This window comes from Artemia sp. Qi Xiang Cuo, chromosome 5 (assembly GCF_049724085.1).
Source record: "Artemia sp. Qi Xiang Cuo chromosome 5, ASM4972408v1, whole genome shotgun sequence".
NCBI lineage: Eukaryota > Metazoa > Arthropoda > Branchiopoda > Anostraca > Artemiidae > Artemia > Artemia sp. Qi Xiang Cuo.
In genome coordinates this window covers 16,952,231-16,974,611 of record NC_142798.1, presented here as the reverse complement: position 1 = coordinate 16,974,611, position 22,381 = coordinate 16,952,231, and positions in this window count along the sequence as shown.

The window sequence follows — 22,381 nt, the reverse complement described above, 5'->3', positions numbered from 1 at the left end:
GTTAAAAAGATAAGTACTTCAAGTTGTAAAATGGGTTTAGAAGGGACATTAAGAAAGTAACTTGCTCTGAAATGGTCTTTGAAAAGTATTTCTTGGTGTTGAGGTAACCAAAAGGCTGTAAAGTATAGTTGTAAGTGAAAAAGATAAGTACTTAAGGTTGGAAAATGGGTTTATAAGGGTCATTAAAAAAGCAACTTGCTCTGAAATGGTCTTTGAAAAGTATTTTTTGGTTTTGAGGTATTCAAAAGTTGTAAAGTATAATTGTGTGTGAAAAATATAAGTTCTTCAATTTGGAAAATAGGTTTAGGAGGGACATTAAGAAATTAACTTGATCTGAAATGGTCATTGAAAAGTATTTCATGGTGTTGAGGTATCCAAAAAGCTGTAAAGTATAGTTGTGGGTGAAAAAGATAAGTACTTCAAGTTGGAAAATGGGTTTAGGAGTGACATTAAGAAACGTACTTGCTCAGAAATGTCTTTGTAAAAGAATTTGTTGGTGTTGAGGTATCCAAAAAGCAGTACAGAATAGTTGTGGGTGAAAAATACCAGTAATTCAAGTTAGAAAATAGTCGTAGGAGGAATATTGAGAATGGAACTTGCTCTGAAATGGTCTTTGTAAAGTATTTCATGGTGTTGAGGTATACAAAAATCTGTAAAGTATAGTTGTGGTGAAAAAGATAAGTTCTTCAAGTTGGAAAATAAGTTTAGGAGTGAAATTAATAAATTAACTTTGTATTAATTTTTCTTTGAATAGTGTTTCTTGGTGTTTAGGTTCCAAAAAGCTGTAAAGTATAGTTGTGGGTGAAAAAGATAAGTACTTCAAGTTGGAAAATGGGTTTAGGAGGGAAATTAAGAAAGTAATTTGCTCTGAACTGGTCTTTGAGAAGTATTTCTTGGTGTTGAGGTATCCAAAAAGATATAAAGTATAGTTGTGGGTGAAAAAGATAAGTACTTCAAGTCGAAAAAAGGGTTTAGGAGGGGCATTAAGAAAGTAACTTGCTCTGAAATGGTCTTAGAAAACTATATCTAGGAGTGGAGGTAACCAAAAAGCTGTAATGTATAGTTGTGGGTGAAAAAGATAAGTACTTCAAGTTGGAAAATGGGTTTAGGAGGGACATTAAGAAAGTATCTTGCGCTGAAATGGTCGTTGAAAAGTATTTCTTGGTGTTAAGGTGACCAACAAGATGAAATGTATAATTGAGGTTCAAAGATATAGGTACTTCAGGCTGTAAAATGGGTTTATAAGGTGAATTGAAAAAGCAACTTGCTCTGTAATAGTCTTTGAAAAGTATTTTTTGGTGTTGAGGTATTCAAAAGTTGTAAAGTATAATTGTGGGTGAAAAATATAAGTTCTTCAAGTTGGAAAATGGGTTTAGAAGGGACAGTAAGAAAGTATATTGCTCTGAAATGGTCATTGAAAATTATTTCTTGGTGTTGAGGTATCCAAAAAGCTGTAAAGTATAGTTGTGGGTGAAAAAGATAAGTACTTCAAGTTGGAAAATGGGTTTAGGAGGGACATTAAGAAAGGAACGTGCTCTGAAATGTCTTTTTAAAAGTATTAATTTGTGTTGAGGTATCCAAAAAGCTGTAATGTAGAGTTGTGGGTGAAAAAGATAAGTACTTCAAGTTGGAAAATGGGTTTAGGAGGGACATTAAGAAAGTAACTTGCTCTGAAATGGTCTTTGAAAAGTATTTATTGGTGTTAAGGTATACAAAAAGCTGTAAAGTTTAGTTGTGGGTTACAGAGATATGTACTTCAAGTTGGAAAATGGGTTTAGGAGGTATATTAAGAAAGTATCTTGATCTGAAATGTTATTTGAAAATTATTTATTTGTTTTTAGTTATCAAAAAAGCTGTAAAGTATAGTTGTGGTGAAAAAGAGACTTTATTTTAGGAGGAACATGGTCTGTGGAGGGACAGAATTTTAGCGAAGAGCACTGATATTTTATATGAAAAGAATGTCTTTTAGATTAGGCTACAAAATAGCTGACATGTATATCCTTTTATGAAAAGTAAAGCATTTAATTATAACTATAAGGCTTGGATTGGTCATAAACAAAGAAACTTTCTCTGAAATGTTCTTTGAAAAGAATTTCTTGGTGTAGAGGTATCCAAAAAGCTGTAAAGTATAGTTGTGGGTGAAAAAGATAAGTACTTCAAGTTGGAAAATGGGTTTAGGAGGGACATTAAGAAAGTAACTTGCTCTGAAATGGTCTTTGAAAAGTATTTCTTGGTCTTGAGGTATCCAAAAAGCTGTAAAGTATAGTTGTGGGTGAAAAAGATAAGTACTTCAAGTTGGAAAAAGGGTTTAGAAGGGACATTAAGAAAGTAACTTGCTCTGAAATGGTGTTTGAAAGGTATTTCTTGGTGTTGAAGCATCCAAAAAGTTGTAAAGTATAGTTGTGGGTGAAAGAGATAAGTACTTCAACTTGTTAAATAGGTTTAGGAAGGACATAAAGAAAGTAGCTTGCTCTGAAATGGTCTTTGAAAAGTATTTCTTGGTGTTGAGGTATCCAAAAACCTGTAAAGTATAGTTGTGGGTGAAAAAGATAAGTACTCCAAGTTGGAAAATGGGTTTAGGAGGGACATTAAGAAAGTAACTTGCTCTGAAATGGTCTTTGAAAAGTATTTCTTGGTGTTTAGGTATCCAAAATATCTGTGAAGTATATTTGAAGGTTAAGACTATAAGTACTTAAATTTGAAAAATTGGTTTAGGAAGTTCAAAAAAAACACTGCTTTGTCCGAAAGGGAATATCATAAGAAATTATAATTGTAGAGGTTACATAGGTTATACTATGAAGAGTTGTGGATGAAAAATATATTTTCTTCAAGTTGTAAAATGGGTTTAGGAGGGACATTAAGAAAGTAACTTGCTCTGAAATGATCTTCGAAAAGTATTTCTATGTGTTGAGGTATCCAAAAAGCTGAAAAGTATAGTTTTGGGTAAAATAGGAAAGTACTTTATTTAGGAAAATGGATTGATAATAGACAGAAGTCAAGGCACGTACTCTTTAATGTTCATTGAAACTTAGTTCTTGTTGTTTAGGTATCCAAAAAAGCCGCAAAGTATAGTTCTGGGTAAAAAAGATGAGTACTTCATGTTGGAAAATGGGTTTAGGAGGGAAATTAAGAAAGTAACTTGTTCCCGTCAGGACCTTCTGATAGGGTTCTACCAATTATCTAATCAATTTCTCAGAAATCCATTTGTCTAAGTTGATTACGTCATTCTATGCACATGAATGGATTCCCGTCACGAGCTTCTGATAGGGTTCTACCGATTATGCAATCAATTTCTCAGAAATACATTTGTCCTAGTTGATTACGTCATTCTATGCACATAAATGTATTCCCGTCACGAGCTCATGATAGGGTTCTACCGATTATGTAATCAATTTCTCGGGAATTCTCTCCCTTCGATTACGCAATCAATATATCTCTTCCCCACCTTCCCCTTAGAAACAACAAATTAATTCCCCTTTCTTGAATCAATAATTCTCCTTAGAAACAACAAATTAATTCCCATTTCGTGAATCAATAATTCCCCTTAGAAACAACAAATTAATTCCCCTTTCTTGAATCAATAATTCCCCTTAGAAAAAACAAATTAATTCCCCTTTCGTGTCAAATCATAACATTTGCCTCGAGCATACACTTACAACAACAAATACTGTTTCCTATTCCTGGATCATAACATTCTCCCCTAGCGGGCAATTGGCCAAAAACAACAACAACAAATACTATTTCCTATTCCTGGATCATAACATTCTCCCCTAGCGGGCACTTGGCCAAAAACAACAACAACAAATACTGTTTCCTAGTCTTGGATCATAACATTCTCCCCTAGCGGGCACTTGGCCAAAAACAACAACACCCTTGGAGAAAGAGGTCATTGACCGATTACACAATCATTCTCCCTAATGACTCTATGCCCAAATATGGTGTGCTGTCACGACTATAAGATAGCTCTCTACTGATCTGAGATAAAGACAAATACATAGGATTTTTATAGTATTAGTTGATTTCGATGTTTAAATTATCCATTGCGAATGGTAAAATCTCGTCACTAGTATCAGCTAACACCTGGTTCCGGAGGGGGCTAGATTGTATAGCCACAATATCATTGTGAATGGACCTTAAGGCGCTTTATTTATAAATGGAGATAGCGATCTCTATTTATTTATTAATGGAGAATGGAGGGTTATTTATAAATCATGAGTGGAGGTCAAGTGGTCCTATAGGTACCTATGAGATTGCCTAAGGGAATATTTCCACTTACCAAGTAACATTATTAATAAGAAAGGTTGTAAAAGGTGTTTAAAACATTGAATCGTCAGGGTGCAAGATGTTTTCTTTTTGCAGTAGAAAATAGTTTGGAATGACTGGAAGATTTGTATTAGAACTAAGCCGAGGACTTGTCCTCTCTCAGAAATCAGGTACTTCAGGTGGCGCGTGCCAAGGGCTTATGAGAGTGTGCCAAGCATGACGGAACTTTGCGGCAGAGGTAGCGTTTCAAGATGTGCACCGGGTGGTGGGTAATCCCTTCAACTAAAATTAGGCTGCTAGGTGTAATGACACTTGTTCAGCACATAGTTGCCAGGTGATGCGCATTAGCACCATTTGCATTGACGATTTCTTGAATTGATTATGCTATAATTTTTTTCAAATTGGTGCATTGTACCGATTTAGTGGATGTAAAAAAAATTTGGCACAAAGTCGGCGCATTTTGCCTTCACAATAACAATGACAAAACTCAAAATTCTAAAGTCTAGTGTTTACTGACAACTTCAACAGACAGATTCAGGAATCTGTATTTAAAGACAGGTGGAATTTTCAGAACCCCGTAAGGATGCTCATATCACAGTCTACGCTCCATGAAAACCTAAATGTTAAATCATTAAAGCACACATTATCCTTAGCGTGAAAAACCAAATGAGAAAGTGGTCAAATTTTGATAAAAGAAAATACAGAAAAGAGTGGGAAAAGCTGACCTTTGTTCGACAGAGCTCAAGCAGCTCTTTCTGTTTTAAGTTTACCCATCAGCAACCCCCTGGTCGAGAAGGTGTTTTCTGTTATGAATCTTGTCAAGTACAAAATTTGAAACAGGATATAGCTTTAAATGCTTAACTCTACTGCGACCATCCAACTTAGGCTTAAATGTCAGGGAAAGTGCTACAGGGAATTTGATCTTACACTCGCTATGCTGAATAGATTTACCATTGAAATGTATGTCATAAAGAAAACATCCAATGACAATGAAAATTAAGATGAAGCTTTTGAGTAAATTTCGGGCGATATAGAAGAAGGGTTTGTTGTTTAACTTTGAAAATGATCTTGAATACTAGTCGAAGATAAATACAATATATGATTAAAAAATGTTCAAAACTAATTCGAAGTTCATTAAAAGGAAAACACAAATAGAGTACCAATCGGAACTGTTGAAGGGCCTTGCTAACTACAATTTTGTCTCATATGTATGTCTTTGGATTATGTTTCATGATAGAATAGGGCCGTTTTTTAGCACGAAGATCTTACATATAAGATCTTGCATCTTTCTGCAAAGATTATCGTTTTTTAACTCGTCTTTGTTCAAAGATCTTACAGCTCACTGATGTTATCAAAAAGTGTGAAGAACGCCACTGTTCTGCCACATAGAACAATGATAAGAGAACTGTGATGCCATGCTCATCATTATTCTCAGACCACTGATCAGAGCATAATGATGAAAGACGTTTGCCTAAAAACAACAAAAGATGTTAAAGTATTAGTTCAACTATTTCACTTAGATCTTAACACATTGATAAGTAAAAAAACAGGCCTAATCTCAGAACATTGTCTTTAGCCTGCAATTTTATAGATAGTTGCATTAATAACGGCCGGTCTAATTTCTTGTCTTTAACTTGGTCGTTCTAGTTGTTCCACTTTATATTTTAAAAACTATAGGACATATGGTTCTCACATATAAATTTGAGAATACTCATTTTCCTCTTCTTGGGTCCGCAATTTCATTGTAATTCTTCACAAAGAAATAAACTTCTATATAACTTATCTAATTAATATATCCCAGAGACATAACTGTTAAAAACCACGCTTTTCTTAAGGTCTACATTAGAAAATCCTATCTATTAGTTATCTTTGTCAAATGCGCCTTTAACTTCCATGTTTTTGTATAACTTATGTATATTGCAAGACCAGTATACTGAGTACCTATTTCTTTTTTTTTAGTTCTTTGATCATAATTTCTATTGTTGATAGGGAATAATTTAGCATATTAACCAGAAAGTAATGTAAAATACCACCTTAGATATTGGCCAGTATTTTTTTTTTTTTATCTTCTTTAATTCTATTTTTATTTAATTCTCTGACATACCAGAGAACTAAGGAAAATATCTTTCTTGTCAACCCAGATACTGAGAACAGAAAATTTCGACCACAAAAGCGCACGTAACCAGTCAAAAATGCTTCACTGTTTCAGATTTCAGAATATGGATCCGAAATCTGCCAATGAAGACTAAATCCTACCAAATTTGAGTTCTAGCATACTGAAAAGAAAAATTCATACTATCTCGTCACACTGTCTCTGAATTTCTGTTTTTTTTTCCACTCATCCCTGCAAGATCGAATTTACCCTGTTTCGAACTCCACCCAAAAATATATAGCGAAAATGCGCCGATGGCGCATTTTCGCTTCCCTTGGTACTTGGTGCGCTATCTGAAGTCAGGCACCTGGCATCACTGGTTCAGCATCGCTCTGCAACGTTTAAGACGTCTGAAATGCTGGTTGAGTATGGCTTCAAAAAGTTTAGGAAGATATGGTTGTGTTTTCCTAAGGAATGTGTCTGAGGACAATTTCATGTGTTTGACGAACGAAGGATTATAGATAGCCAACAATTATGATGTTCGATAATCCAGCTGGGACCAAACGACGCAATTAAATAGGGACGTCCAGTAGACGTCCCTAGAAAGACTCCAGTAGAAAGAACAGATTAAGGAAGTGGGAGTTTTATGAGATAGAGCCAAGTGAAGTTCTCCGTAAGAGGAGTTACATTGACTTAGATGGGTTTATAATCTTCGTTAATTAATTCACATAATAATTAATTATTGATTTGGTCAATCCTGATAATTGATGTTATGATGTCAAAATTTAAGAATGCCGGATTAAGATTTGATAATTAAAAATAATACTAACAGAATAAAGATCCTAAATGTTTGCCGCTTTTTGTGTATTTGTCTCAAGAAGTTTCTTCTTCTATTGATAATTTTTAAAAGGAATTGAGTCGCTCTACGGTTAGAGGTAATATTTTATTTGGCCATAGGGTTTGTGAGAGCGAGCGGCCTTCAAAGAGGTGCACGAGGGAAGAGAATAATAATAGAGATCTTTATTACAAAACTAATATATACAAAAAAAATACGAATCCCAGTATTCTGAACTTGTATGGCTACTCTTAGAATACTCTACATTACACATATGCATCGGGTTACCATACCTTCCAACTACCAACATATCAACACAGCGTTATAATTCTGCTCGAGAAAAAAAAAAAAAAAAAAACATACTCATACAGGCAACGACGTCTCAACTGGCAACGGAAATAAGTCCTATCTAACTCATTTTTCAAAAAAGAAGGCAACCCATTCCACAGCGCTGGAAGAACAGGGCGACTGGAAAATACCGAGCTTGTCGACACCTTCAGTGGTCTCCTATACTGGCTTACCTGTCTAGTTCCATAGCCTAACTGTGAAAATCCGCAGCAGTAGAAAACATATTCCAAAAGAAAACCGTAACAAATATGATTAATAATATCAAACATAAACAAAACCTTATAAAACTTCCTTAATCCAGAGAACGGCAGTATTTGGACGCGAGAATAAATGGATCTTCAGAACTACTACTTCTACTTCAAAGGAAAATGTTTGATGTGATGTCAATTGCTGTCTTTTAAAGGACATTCGCTGATCTTCTGAATGGTGTTGCCAAATACCTGATGTGGGATATCGCTGTCATTAAAGCACAAACGTGCCGAATATAGGGTCGTACCCAGAATTTTGTTTGTTGGAGGGGAGGGGCTACAAAAAATATTAGTGATTTATCAAGGTTTCTGTGAACAAAAATTTGTTTACAAGTATTTTGGCTACTTTTGCACGAGTCAAACAAAAATTGAGGGGGGGGGCGGGATAGGGTTCAAACCGAGTAGCCTCCTGGATACGGCCGTGGCCAATGACACCATTTTCGACTAACAATGCGCCGTAAAAGTAATTTTCAAAAAAGATTACTTTTAAACATGTGCTGATTTAACGAATTCAATGCGTCGCCATCCAAGAAAGGATGGTAGTGACCCTACTGTGCCTTTCGTTCCGTTTACCTTTCTTTCCTTGTGTCAAAATTTGCCGAGGAAAAAGGCGCACAGGTCGCTTTGATTACCGGAAGCAGGGAATACCTAAAAAAGAGCACTTAGAAAAAATCTTTCAAAACTATACACCAATCTAGAGCCCTATCCTGAAGGGGGGCCATTCCATCAATCTAATCTGTTTATTTCTCCAAGCCAATATGCAGCAAATGAATGAAACTTGAAAACGATTTAGGCTGAAGATTAGTGGGATATCGAACATTTCTTAAATACCTGGCGCCGTGAGGCCGAAGAAAAAAGCAAAGTTATCGGAATTTGCCTATTGCTCATATATGCAAATTGACTACTAACTCCAGTCAAATTAATTTACTCGATTAAGCTCGAGTTTCGGCTTTTGGTTAAAGGCAAAGTGTTGTTTGCCTGTTTGAGACGGCTTGAGGCCAATACCTACTACATTTACAGAATTGGTATTATTTTGGGCGTAATTGATACGGTAATCCTAGATAATTAATTTGAATGCCGTGGCTATTATTGCGAATACTGTCGCTACACTTTATGGCTTATAGGTCAATTCGACTATGTTTTCCTTATAAGAAAGATTCTCTGTCTTGAGCAGAATTTAAGAGAGAAAAAACGGGTATAATTTAAATAAGACAGTGGAAAAAAGTTAAATAATAAGAATCCGGATATTTATGCTTTATTTAAGTTATGCCCGTTTCTTTTCTGTAAATGGAAAAGTAGTGTTGTCTAAGAAATTATTTACTGTCTCGAGCATGTGCGCTTAGTAAGCCTTTGAGCCTGCCCCCCCCCGAAACTTCCAGATTGTTACGGCCTCTCCATTAGTTTCCAATACCTTTTTATATAATTCACCTTTTTTATGCCTATTTTTCATCCCATCCGAAAAATTCCTGCGCATGTCCCCTAGTTTATGCACAAAATCATAAAGCTAAAAAGAATAATTCCAAGGTTTTGTTAGTTATTAATTAAAAAAACTTTTCCTAGCAAATGAGTTTTCAAAAAATGGGTAATGAACTATTTTCAAACTAAGATTCGCAAAAGTAAAATCAATAAATGTACCAATTGTGAGACTACCCCAACTCAGAATTGATAAACAAATGAAAGCGACAATAAACAAAAAGAGCAACAATTAATCAAATCAAACTCAAAACGAGCAGAAATTAATATAAGTTGGGTGCAAAACTCCTATACCTTCCCAAGGCCAGAACAAAATTTGCGCTTTACTGAAAAAAATATAAATGTTTTTACTTTTATAACTTGAATAAATCAAATAATATTAACATTTTGATGACTAAATATCAGTATATGTATATTAAACTGACAATGCACATTCATTTGTATTTTTTCAGTGAAGTGCATACTTTTTTTTTTTTTTTTTTTTTTTTTTTATGAAATTTCGCACTAGCATGTTATGGATTCACTAGAAGTGATATTTACATTCAGTCATGTCTAAGGCAAACAATATACCATTCGAGAATATCGAATATTAAATGAATATCGAATGGAAACGAATATCGAATGGAAAAGAATATCAATGGAAAGCGAAGCCAGCATTACAAAACTCCCAATTGTAAAAATTAATTTGAATGACCGCTAAAAAAAAAAATCATAAAAGCAATCACAAATACCAAATAAACCTACAAATTATTAAAATTAATAAATTCATTTTTGTTGGTGTAACAAACTGGTATTCATAATACTGACCGGAAGATGATTCTGTAAGGTTTCAAGAAAATTATATTTATTCCATGAAGTTATCAATTCACGAGAGAAGAAGGATAGTCATATTCGCAGCATGTTTAAAATCTATGACAGTAATAAATTTGATTTCGGCGCTAAGAGCCCCTAGCCAAGAGCATTTCTGCTAGCGGTCTACATTTACTTTTCAATTCTAATCTTAATACTCAATCCATACCATTGTCACATCTTTTGATTAAAAAAATAATAATAATACAAACAAATAACGATTTTACGATGATTATGTATTTTTTCTCGACTTTAACACACTACAAAAGCTGAAAACCAAAATTGCAAGAAGTTTGTTTGAAAAGCCGATTTTTCTCCTAAGGAGGGGGAGCATCCTACAAGCGGGACGTGCGTTGTATTTTGTTTTGTTTTTATTTGAGTTTTAGTATGCCCCGGAGAGTAACCTGTTGATTGCCTTAATTGATTTTTAGTTGGTATAAAAGGGATTTTTTTTTTGAAAAAGGGAGTCTATAGGTAGGATGATGAAAATGTTATATTGGATTAATTTAGTTTTTTAAATTTCAGAGATATAACGGAGGAGAAATAGAGGAAGAGAAGCTTTTTGGTGGTTGTAGTTGGTTGAAGTTTGCAATTTTGTCGAATTTATTTTTTAATAGGAGAAAAATGAAGATGAGGGGTAAAAGGGAAAAAAGGGAAAAAAGGAAAGGAAAAAAATGAAAATATAGGATAAAAATACAGAAAATGATAATGAATGCTAATAATCCATATTGAAAACTTTGATCATTTTAAATATTTATAGTAGCAGAGTGTGTTTTCAACAATATTGTTTGGATGACAAATAATAAAAATTAATGTTATTTTTAAGTCAGTGTATGCGACACTAAATTTTTGAAATTATGTGGAAAAGATTATTATGTCACGGAGAGGAGAGGAGGTGGGATTAAAAAATAAAAAAAGGCCGATATAAATACAAATTTGTTCCAAAGTATAGTCTACTAATAGTGTGGCTTCCAATAGCTTGTCACATTCATCATACATATATGAAAACTGGATTTCCATGCTTCCATCTCCCTAATTTCAAAAAAATGGTGCATTTAGTCTTTCCTCTGATCGATCAATCAGACAGCTTGTGCTTGAAAATTGGATAATCTTCAACCAAAAAAATTACGAACAGGATACATAATCGGCTCTATAGTCTCGTATAGTTTTGATTTTATTCACAGTTGTGACGTTAATTTAGCCCGGGCATAATCAAACAGTTCATGGTAACGAGCTGCAAGTAAGGAGCGACACGGCTCAATAGTAACAAAAACTCTAAAAAAGCAATTTTGATACCAATAGATACATCAAAAGAATCAGATTTATATGCTGATTTCAAATTTAAAAGTTTCATCAAGTTTAGTCTTGCCCATCAGAAATCACGCGCCTGAGAAAATTTGCCTCATTTTTCGAAAAAAAGGGTAAACGCCCCCTAAAAGTCATAGAACCTTGAAGAAAATCACACCATCAGATTCAGCGTATCAGAGAACCCTACAGTAGAGATTTCAAGCTCCTATCTGCAAAAATGTGGAATTTTGTATTTTTTCCCAGAAGAAAGAAAGGGATGCGTCTTCATTTGTTTGTTTGCTTTTTTCCCAGGGGTGACCGTAATGACCCAATGGTCCTAGAATATCGTGGGAGGGCTCATTCGAACGGAAATTAAAAGTTCTAGGGCTCTTTTTAAGTGACCAAAAAAAATGAGGGCAACTAGGTTCCCTCCCATGCTCATTTTTTTTTACCAAAGTCACCTGATCAAAATTTTGAGACAGCCATTTTGTTCAGCAAGGTCGAAAAATAAAATAACTATGTCTTTGAGGATGATTAATTCCCCAGAGTCCCCGTGGGAAGGGCTGCAAGTTATGAACTTTGCCCAATGTTTACATATAGTATTGATTATTGGGAAGTATACCGACGTTTTCACTGGAGATTTTTTCTGGTCATGAGGGGTGGGTGGGTCGGGGGTTACGTGGGAGGATCTTTACATGGAGGAAGTTTTCATGGGGAAGGGACATTGCTAAAAGAGGGGACCGGATTTCTCAGCATTATTTAAAAAAACAACCAGAAATTAAATTAAAAAAAACAAATTTTTCAGCTGAAAGTAAGGAGCAACATCAAAACTAAAAACGAAAAGAAATTATTACGTATATGATTCGGTTCACCACCTAGTCAATACCTCGCTATTTACGCTAAAGTTTTTATTAGTACTTTCATAAGAGCTATTTATTCTAATTAACGGCCTTTATCATTAAGGGGTCATTCTTAAAGAATTAGAACAAAATTTGAACTTAAGCGTAAAGAGCGAGGCATTGACTGGGGGGCAAACCCCCTAATATACGTAATAAAAATATACAAATATAGAAATTCGTCACTTAAATTAATTCGTAAGTTGCGTATATTTATTACTAATAAAAACGTTCGTAAATATAATTAAAAAACTTTCGAGAGAGCCATTTAACCAAAAAAGTAAAATTAATATGCCAGTTTTGTTTTAATTATTCATGTACGGTGAGCCAACATCAAAACATACATTAGTTCAAAAAGGTTCAGAAATTAAATAAAAAAACAAGTTTTTTTTAACTGAAAGTAAAGAGCGACATTAAAACTTAAAACGGACAGAAGTTATTCCATATATGAAAGGGACTGTCCCCTCCTCAACGCCTCGCTCTTTACGCTAAAGCCTTTTAGTGTTTTAAAAAATAGAGTTGTGAAAGAGAGTCATAATGGTAAATTATGCAACAAACAAATACAAAACAAATTTAATAAAAACTCGTAACTAAAGGCACAATTCTTCTACAGAAGGATCCCTAAGACGGATTTTCTCTTCGGGCTCTAAACTATTTCCAGGTATACATGCTAAACATTTAAAAAATCAAGCTAAAAACCTCGGTCTTTACGCTAAAGTTTGACTCTGTCTCACAGCTCAATTTTTTAAAACAATAAAAAACTTTAGCGTAAAGAGCGAGGCACTGAGGAGGGGACAGCCCTTTCATATACGGAATAATTTCTGTTCGTTTTAAGTTTTAATGTCGCTCCTTACTTTCAGTTAAAAAAAAACTTGTTTTTTTCATTTAATTCTTACCAAAGCGTGTGAATATCTGTCTAACATATTTCGGCTGAGCACGAACACCAATTGGAAAGCGATGTTGGCTTTGCTTTACAGCGCTTTTCAAAATCGCCTTCAAGTAGTTTGTTTCCTTACCAAGCCATTTATCATAGGCAGCGCGCTAGCGCTGCCTAAGTAAAGAACGATGTGGACACAATGTGGTTTTTTTCCTCCATATCCGGGCACTACGTATCGAGGGAGTTGTCGTAGAAACTTCGAAAAGGGCTCATTCGATTGGAAATTGGAGTGGCTAGTGCCCTTTTTAATAGTCGAAAGTGATTGGAGGGCAACTAGCCCCCCCCCCCACGCCCATCATTCCCCCAAACACATCCAATCAAAATTTTGAGATAGCCATTTTATTCAGCATAGTTGATTTCCAAATAGAAAATATGTTGAAACTACCACAAATCAGCATCGATAAATAAATGAAACCCAAAACGAACAGAAATTACAATAAATAACCGATTCAAACTCAAAACGAGCAGAAATTAACGCATACTTTTTTCTGGGGGGGGGGATTAGTGCAAAAAATTCAAAAATATTACCGAAATTGACAAATTGGTACTTACATGTTATAGCGATCGCACTTTGCTCTTGATCTGTACTGAAACCGGCTTTCTGTGTCCATTTGGAGAAAATCATCTTAGTGAGATAAAATACTATGCAAGTATATTTTGATAAAATATTTATTATATAGAGGTGGTTAGATATTTAATATATAATGCGTTCTGGGTGGCCTCCTTTCACTAGTTTTCTGTTGTATTTTCCATAATTTTGTTACTAAAGTATTATATTTTTATCATATTTTGGTATCTTCCATTAGGATTAACCTAACTTCACTTCTTTGGCGCGGTCGTTATAACACGTAAGTACCAACAAATTAAATGGGAAACCTGACATCTTAAAAACTCTAAATTCTTGGGAGGAGGTCACGGAATAGATGTGGGGGATTGCTAAGCTTAAAAATTGATTACACCTGTAAGTATGTGTCGTACGTGACAGAGGAGCCACATGTCTGGTGCGAGGAGACGTGGCGGAAAAATTGGTACTCCAAGATGTATTTACCAGGAAGTGAACAATCCTCATCTTGATGATCTCAACTATATATGTATCTGCTATAACGTTCTATTTAAGCATAAAGATGTGTTCTATGTTCTTAAAACCTACATAAAAGCCGTATCCAGGGGGCGACTTGAGTTTGATTCCCCCATGAAATTTTTGCTCGACTCGTAAGAACTTAACAAAACTCTATATAAACAACTTTTTGATGCCTTTTTAAAGTTTTTTATAGAAAACCATCCCCCCTCAGAACAAAAATCCTGGATGTGCCTTTGGTAAATATGGTGAGGGAGAGGAATCAAATTATATGGGAAGCCATTATAAAGCCATTCTAAAGCCATCTTACTTTAGGTGGCTATAGAAAAATATCACGATTTTGTAGGAAAAACTGGACAGAGCTCCCAATCTGGAACACATGTCTCTATGCTGACTTGTTCAAATGGGACTAATTTTGAATCTATTTGCACACACGCCCATTTTTTATTCTTACTTTGACATTTGAAGATATAAACTATTCGGATTTTCGGGGCTAAATTTGTGAATAGTTCATCAAATGTAGCTAGCCTTGTTTTTAGATCGACAATGCTCAGGGTCCGTCAGTTGGTAATACTCAACCCAATTCACACGTTGGTGAAGGACGAGAAATTTTTAATTTTTTTTATTAAATTGAAGAGACAGAAAAAAAAGATGTTCTTTAAAATTTAGGTAGGGGCAATACTGTCAGAATAGTTTTGGAAATTATTGAATCGCGTTCCATAGCAATATTTCTAATGTAGCAGATACCTATCATGGAAATCCTCTTTTCCCTGCGGTGGTTTACATTCATGATAGTAATAGAGATTCTTCGCATTTAAATAATGATCAATTATATTTGCATTATTCAGTTACATACAGAATTTCAAATGCATGGCTGCATAATAAATTATTTTTGAATGCATAAGTTAAAACTGTAAGCACACGAAATTATTAAGATGATATTAACTTCCCAATCAGATGTACTGACGTACTATTAGCCTAGTTATAATATTTGTTGTGAGGCTACAGAGTCTCCAAGGCCTCTGAGAGTTCCAAGTTGGAACTCCAAGTGTTCCATGGCCTCCGTGTCCCTTGAATCTGAGTAGACATTTTTTTCTATTGCTGTGGGAGCCATAATTATATAGGTGTTGTCGCTGGGGACTTGTTCTTAGAGAAGTTGATAAATGGACTCCTTTTCAGGTTTCATCCCTTAAAATTATCGGTTCTTGTGCTCTTTATGGTACACACCGCTATATATTGTACAAGGAACTACTAATGGATACCCGTCAAACGGGTATTTGCAATACAGAAATGGACTGTAAAGCGTCGTTTTCATTGCGTTTACAATATTTAAACGGTTGTTTTTTGGGGTTTAGGGGGGGAGGTACCTAGATTAGCTTAGGTATTTAATATATGTTATCCTTTACCTATATATTTTCTACAGAATTCACAAATTACATGTCGCTTCCCAGTTTTACTCCCAACAGAATTTACTCCGACAGCAAAATTAACTCATGTGTACATTCCTGGCTCCGCCTTTCATAAATACAAACATCAGACCCCCTCCCCCTTTCCTGATAAAATGTTGGAAATCTCCACTGCAAGTTTCCTTGAAGTCCTTTCAGCAATGACTGCCTATAGCATTGATCAAACAGTCCGTTTTAACAAACAGTAAGAAGCGACTCGGCTTAATAGTATAACCGAAAATCTAAAAGAGAAAAACTCTTAAAAAGTTTAAAGTTTCACATTAAAAGCTACGAGCCTGCGGACAATTTTGGTACTTATCGGTTATATAATAAGCACTCGGGAATTTGTGACGCGCTCATAAGAGAAAAACTAGACAAGCAACTTATTTAACAAGACAATTCCTTTGGCTCGCTAGGCAAACGGCGGTTTCTCACTCCGTTAAAATATTTCTGAATAGATTTTTTGGGGTTGAGGGGCAAAAAAAGGTATCTAGGTTAGGTTAGGTTACGTATATAATATACTGCGCTCTGAGCGACCCCCTTTCTATAATTCTTTGTGCTAGTTTTCATAATTTGTTACTAAATTACTGTATTTTCACCTTATTTTGTTTTATTTCATTAGGATTAAGCAGACTTCACTTTTCGAGTGTTCATTATATAAACGATAAGTACCAAAATTCTCCGATTTTCGTAAAAGGAGAAAAAAAAACCCAAAAGGGTGCGTTTTCTTGATGAAAATTAAATCGTTAAATTCAGCATATCAGAGAACCATGTTGCAGACGTTTTAAGATCGTAACTGCAGAAATTGTGGAACTTTGCACCTTTTTCCAGAAGGCAGAGTACGGATATTCGTTTTTTTACAATATTTCTGAATAGATTTTTTGGGTTGAGGGGCAAAAAAGGTACCTAGGTTAGGTTAGGCTATATTAGGTTACGTATTTAATATAATGCGCTCTGGGTGGCCCCTTTCCATAATTCTTTGTGGTAGTTTTCAAAATTTGATACTAAAATATTATATTTCCATCATATTTTGTTTTATTTCATTAGCATTAACCAAACTTCACTTTTCGAGTGTTTATTATATAACAGAAAAGTACCAAAATTTTCCGATGTTCGTAAAAGGAGGGAAAAAAAGAGTACGTTATTTTGATAAAAATTAAATTGTTAAATTCAGCATATCAGAGAACCCTTTTGCAAACGTTTTACTTTCCTATCTATAGAAATTGGGGAACTTCGCACTTTTTTCGAGAAGGCAGAGCAAGGATACTCGTTTTTTCTGAAACTATCGTATTGAACCAATCATAGGCAGCGCAATCGCGCTGCCTAAGTAAAGAACGATGTTGACACAATGTATTAATAGTCGAAAGTGATTGGAGGGCAACTAGCCCCCCCTCACGCCCATCATTCCCCCAAACACATCCAATCCCAATTTTGAGATGGCCATTTTGTTCAGCGTATTTAGTTTCCTAATAGAAAACATGTTTTTGAGGAGGACACTCCCACACAACCCTCAGGGCAAGGTCTTTAAGTTTTGCCCTGGGGGCCTATCGGAACAGTATTGCAGCAATGTACCATTTATTATTTTTTTCCGTTGGAGCAGGATATTTCTTATTGAAGAAGTTGTCGTAGAAACTTCGCAAAGGGCTTATTCAATTGGATGTTGGAGTGGCTTCTGCCTTTTTAATAGTTGAAAGCGATTTGAAGACAACTAACACCCCTTCCACGCCCACCATTTTCCGAAACACATCCAATCAGAATTTTGAGGTAGCCATTTTGTTCAGCGTATTTGATTTCCCGATAGAAATTATGTTTTTGAGGAGGACACTCCCCCACAGCCTTCAGGGCAAGGGTTGTAATTTGGGTTATATGCCTGGGGGCATATAAGGTTTTTATAGAAGGCCTTGTTGTAGAAATTTTAAAAAAGGCTCATTTGATTGGAAAGTCAAAGGGCTAGTGCCCTTTTTGTAGTCGAAAGTGATTTGAGGGCAACTAACCTCCGTCTCACGCCCACCTTTTCCCCCAAACACATCCAATCCAAATTTTTAGATAGCCATTTTATTCAACGTAGTTGAGAGTTTTGGAAATTAGGTCTTTAAGAATGACAACCCATGCCCCCAACAGCCCTCAGGGCAAGGGTTGTAAGTTATGCACTGGGGTCATATAAGGTTTTTATTGAAAGCGTTGTCGTAGAAACTTCAAAAGGTGCTCTTTCAATTGGAAATTGAAAGGGCTAGTGTCTTTTTAATAGTTGAAAGTGATTGGAGAGCGACTAACGCCCCTCTCACGCCCACATTTTCCCAAACATATCCAATATAAATTTTGAGATATCCATTTTGTTCAACGTAATTGAAAGTTCTGGAAATTAGGTCTTTTGAGATAGCCATTTTGTTCAGCGTATTTGATTTCCCGATAGAAATTATGTTTTTGAGGAGGACACTCCCCCACAGCCTTCAGGGCAAGGGTTGTAATTTGGGTTATATGCCTGGGGGCATATAAGGTTTTTATAGAAGGCCTTGTTGTAGAAATTTTAAAAAAGGCTCATTTGATTGGAAATTCAAAGGGCTAGTGCCCTTTTTAGTAGTCGAAAGTGATTTGAGGGCAACTAACCTCCCTCTCACGCCCACCTTTCCCCCAAACACATCCAATCAAAATTTTTAGATAGCCATTTTATTCAACGTAGTTGAGAGTTTTGGAAATTAGGTCTTTAAGAATGACAACCCATGCCCCCAACAGCCCTCAGGGCAAGGGTTGTAAGTTATGCCCTGGGGTCATTTAAGGTTTTTATTGAAAGCGTTGTCGTAGAAACTTCAAAAGGTGCTCTTTCAATTGGAAATTGAAAGGGCTAGTGTCTTTTTAATAGTTGAAAGTGATTGGAGAGCGACTAACGCCCCTCTCACGCCCACCATTTTCCCAAACATATCCAATCACAATTTTGAGATATCCATTTTGTTCAACGTAGTTGAAAGTTTTGGAAATTAGGTCTTTTAGGATGATAACCCCCTCAGAGCCCTCAGTGCAAGGGCTGTAAGTTATGCCCTGGGGTCATTTAAGGTTTTTATAGAAAGCGTTGTCGTAGAAACTTCAAAAGGTACTCTTTCAATTGAAAATTGAAAGGGCTAGTGTCTTTTTAATAGTTGAAAGTAATTGGAGAGCGACTAACTCCCCTCTCACGCCCACCATTTTCCCAAACACATCCAATCAAAATTTTAGAGTTATCTATTTTGTTCAACGTAGTTGAAAGTTCTGGAAATTAGGTCTTTTAGGATGATAACCCCCTCAGAGCCCTCAATGCAAGGGTTGTAAGTTATGCCTTGGGGTCATTTAAGGTTTTTATTGAAAGCGTTGTCGTAGAAACTTCAAAAGGTAATTGAAAATTGAAAGGGCTAGTGTCTTTTTAATAGTTGAAAGTGATTGGAGAGCGACTAACGCCCCTCTCACGCCCACCATTCTCCCAAACATATCCAATCAAAATTTTGAGATATCAATTGTGTTCAACGTACTTGAAAGTTCTGGAAATTAGGTCTTTGAGGATGATAAACCGCTCAGAGCCCTTAGTGCAAGGGTTGTAAGTTATGCCCTGGGGTCATATAAGGTTTATATAGAAAGTTGTTATAGAAACTTCAAAAAAGGCTCATTTGATTGGGAATCAAAATTGCCCTTTTTAATAGTAGAAAGTGAGTGGAGAGTAATTAACCCCCCTCTCACGCCCATCATTTCATAGGCAGCGCAATAGCGCTGCCTAAGTAAAGAACAATGTTGGCACAATGTATTATTGATTTTTTGTTGGTTTCCATACCAGGGCACTTCGTATCGAAGGAGTTGTCGTAGAAACTCGGAAGAGGAATCATTCGATTGGAAATTCAAACGCCCAGTGCCGTTCAAAATACAATAAATAAGCGAGTCAGACTCAAAAGTAGAAGGGCCTTATTGACTCCGAACATGACCACGTGGTTTATGGTTTTCTCAGTGAGAATGAAAAAACAGAAACTTTCTCACTTGAAAAACCATGAATTTTGATGTTTTTATGGTTTTTGTCAGTGAGAATGGAAAAACAGAAACTTTCTCACTTTCATAGAACCACGTGTTTTATGGTTTTATCAGTGAGAATGAAAAAACAGGAATTTTCTCACTTGAAAATCCATGAATTTTGATGTTTTTATGGTTTTTGTCATTGAGAATGGAAAAACATGAATATTGTCACATTTATGGATGTCAACAGCAATTCATGTCTGTTTTATGGTTTTTGTCAGTGAGAATTTGGAAAAACAGAAATTTTGTCACTTGGAAAACCATAAACCACGTGGTCCTGTCACGAGTAGCACCTGTGCTGTCGACCTCAATTCACCTATCGTGAATCAATAATTCCCCTTAGAAACAACAAATTAATTTTCCCTTTCTTGACAGATCAATCAATCAATGACATCATCTGTCAGACTTTAAAAATTTTCGCCTAGAAACATTTCTCCAGGAATAGATCCAAAATCATTAATGTCTTTGCCTCGGGAACAGTTCTACTGGTCGAACTCCAAAGGATATTAATAACCACAGGCCATGGAAACAATTAGGCAAGAAACATCTTAGCGATGAATTGTTTTAGCGCGCGACACTGACATCATCTGTCAGACTTTAAAAATTTTCGCCTAGAAACATTTCTCCAGGAATAGATCCAAAATCATTAATGTCTTTGCCTCGGGAACAGTTCGACTGGTCGAACTACAAAGGATATTAATAACCAAAGGACATGGAAACAATTAGGCAAGAAACATCTTAGCGATGAATTGTGTTAGCGCGAGAGAAGGTTTCATATTAAATTGAAATGCATTAGCACAGAGATGCCAATAACAAAGGAACACGCTGAATTTGCGTTTAGGGATTATTTGGGCGAAACCGTTTTAGACAGGTTATGGAACTATTTCGGCGAAACAGATAGAGACATTTTAAAAGAAGATTTTTGAAGAGATTTTAGAAGAGAATTTAATGGTGAAACTCTGTGGTCGTTATAGTAAACAAGTTCTATTTGAACAGTGTTGCGAGGTCCTCTACCCCAACCCCAAAGGGTTCCAATCCTCCTACCCCAACCCCGAAGGAAGCCCCCGGTCCTCAAAGCCCCCCAAACTCCCAAAGGGCCCTCGGCGCCCCCAAAGGCCCACCCAGACCCCCAAAGACCCACCCCCGACCCCCCGAAGCTCCATCGAGCTCCCAACGGACCAACGGGGTCCCAAAGGCCATCCACCGGTCCCCAAATGTCACCCAGACACCCAAAGGCCCTCCCTGTGCCCCAAAGGCCCTCCCTGTGCCCCCAAAGGCCCTCCTCCGGTCCCCAAAGGCCCATCTAGCTCCCAAAGGACCAACGGGGTCCCAAAGGCCCGCCCCCGGTCCTCAACTGCCCCTCCGGACCCCCAAAGGCCCACCAGGTGCCCCAAAGGCCCTCCCTGTGCCCCAAAGGTCCTCCACCGGTCACCAAAGGCCCATCGAGCTCACAAAGGACCAACGGGGTCCCAAAAGCCCTCCTCCAGGCCCCCAATTGCCCCTCCGGCCCCCCAAGGCCCCCCAAGCTCCCAAAGGGCCACCGGCACCCCAAAGGCCCACCCAGACCCCCAAATGCCATCCGCGGGCCCCCCAAAGGACCATAAAGCTCCCAAAGGACCAACGGGGTCCCAAAGGCCCTCCACCGGTCCCCAAATGTCCCCCAGGCACCCAAAGACCCTCCCGGCGCCCCAAAGGCCCACCCAGACCCCCAAATGCCATCCCCCGACCCCAAAGCCCATACCCCGGGCCCCCAAGGTCCCCCCCCCGAGCTCCCCAACGCCCACCCACCCTCAACGGCCCCACAGACCCACAAAGGCGCACCCCCCGCACCCGGCTTTCGGTGAGGTGTGTTGTCTGAAAACTATGATTTGGGATGTGTAGTTTTCTACTTCAGGCTTTTCTGAGCTAAGGTTTCCTAGTATTTCCTAGGTGAATTTTGTCTGAAACCAATAGTTTGGGATGAGTAGTTTGCTATTTCAGGCTTTTATGAGCTAGGTGTCTTAGCCTTTCGTTGATGTGTGTTGAGTGAAACTTATGATTTGGGATATGTAGTTTGTTATTTTTGACTTTTCTGAGTTGGATTTCTTAGTCTTTCATAGGTGAGTGGTGTCTGAAACCTATGATTTGGAATGTGTAGTTTGCTATTTTCGACTTTTATGAGCTGGATTTCTTAGTCTTTCATAGGTATGAGTTGTCAGAAAATTATGATTTGGGATGTATAGTTTGCTATTTCAGACCTTTCTGAGCTAAGGTTTTCTAGTATTTCGTAGGTGAATGTTGTCTGAAACCTATAGTATGGGATATGTAATTTGCTATTTCCGACTTTTCTGAGCTAGGTTCCTTAGTCTTTCGTTGGTGTGTGTTGACTGAAACCGATGATTTGGGATATGTAGTTTACTATTTTTGACTTTTCTGAGCTGGATTTCTTAGTCTTTCATAGGCGTGTGTTCTATGAAACCTATGATTTGGGATGGATGGATTGCTACTTTTGACTTTTCTGAGCTGGATTTCTAAGCCTTTCATAGGTGTTTGTTGTCTGAAACCTATAGTTTGGGATGACTAGTTTGCTATTTTTGACTTTTCTGAGCTAGGTTTCTTAGC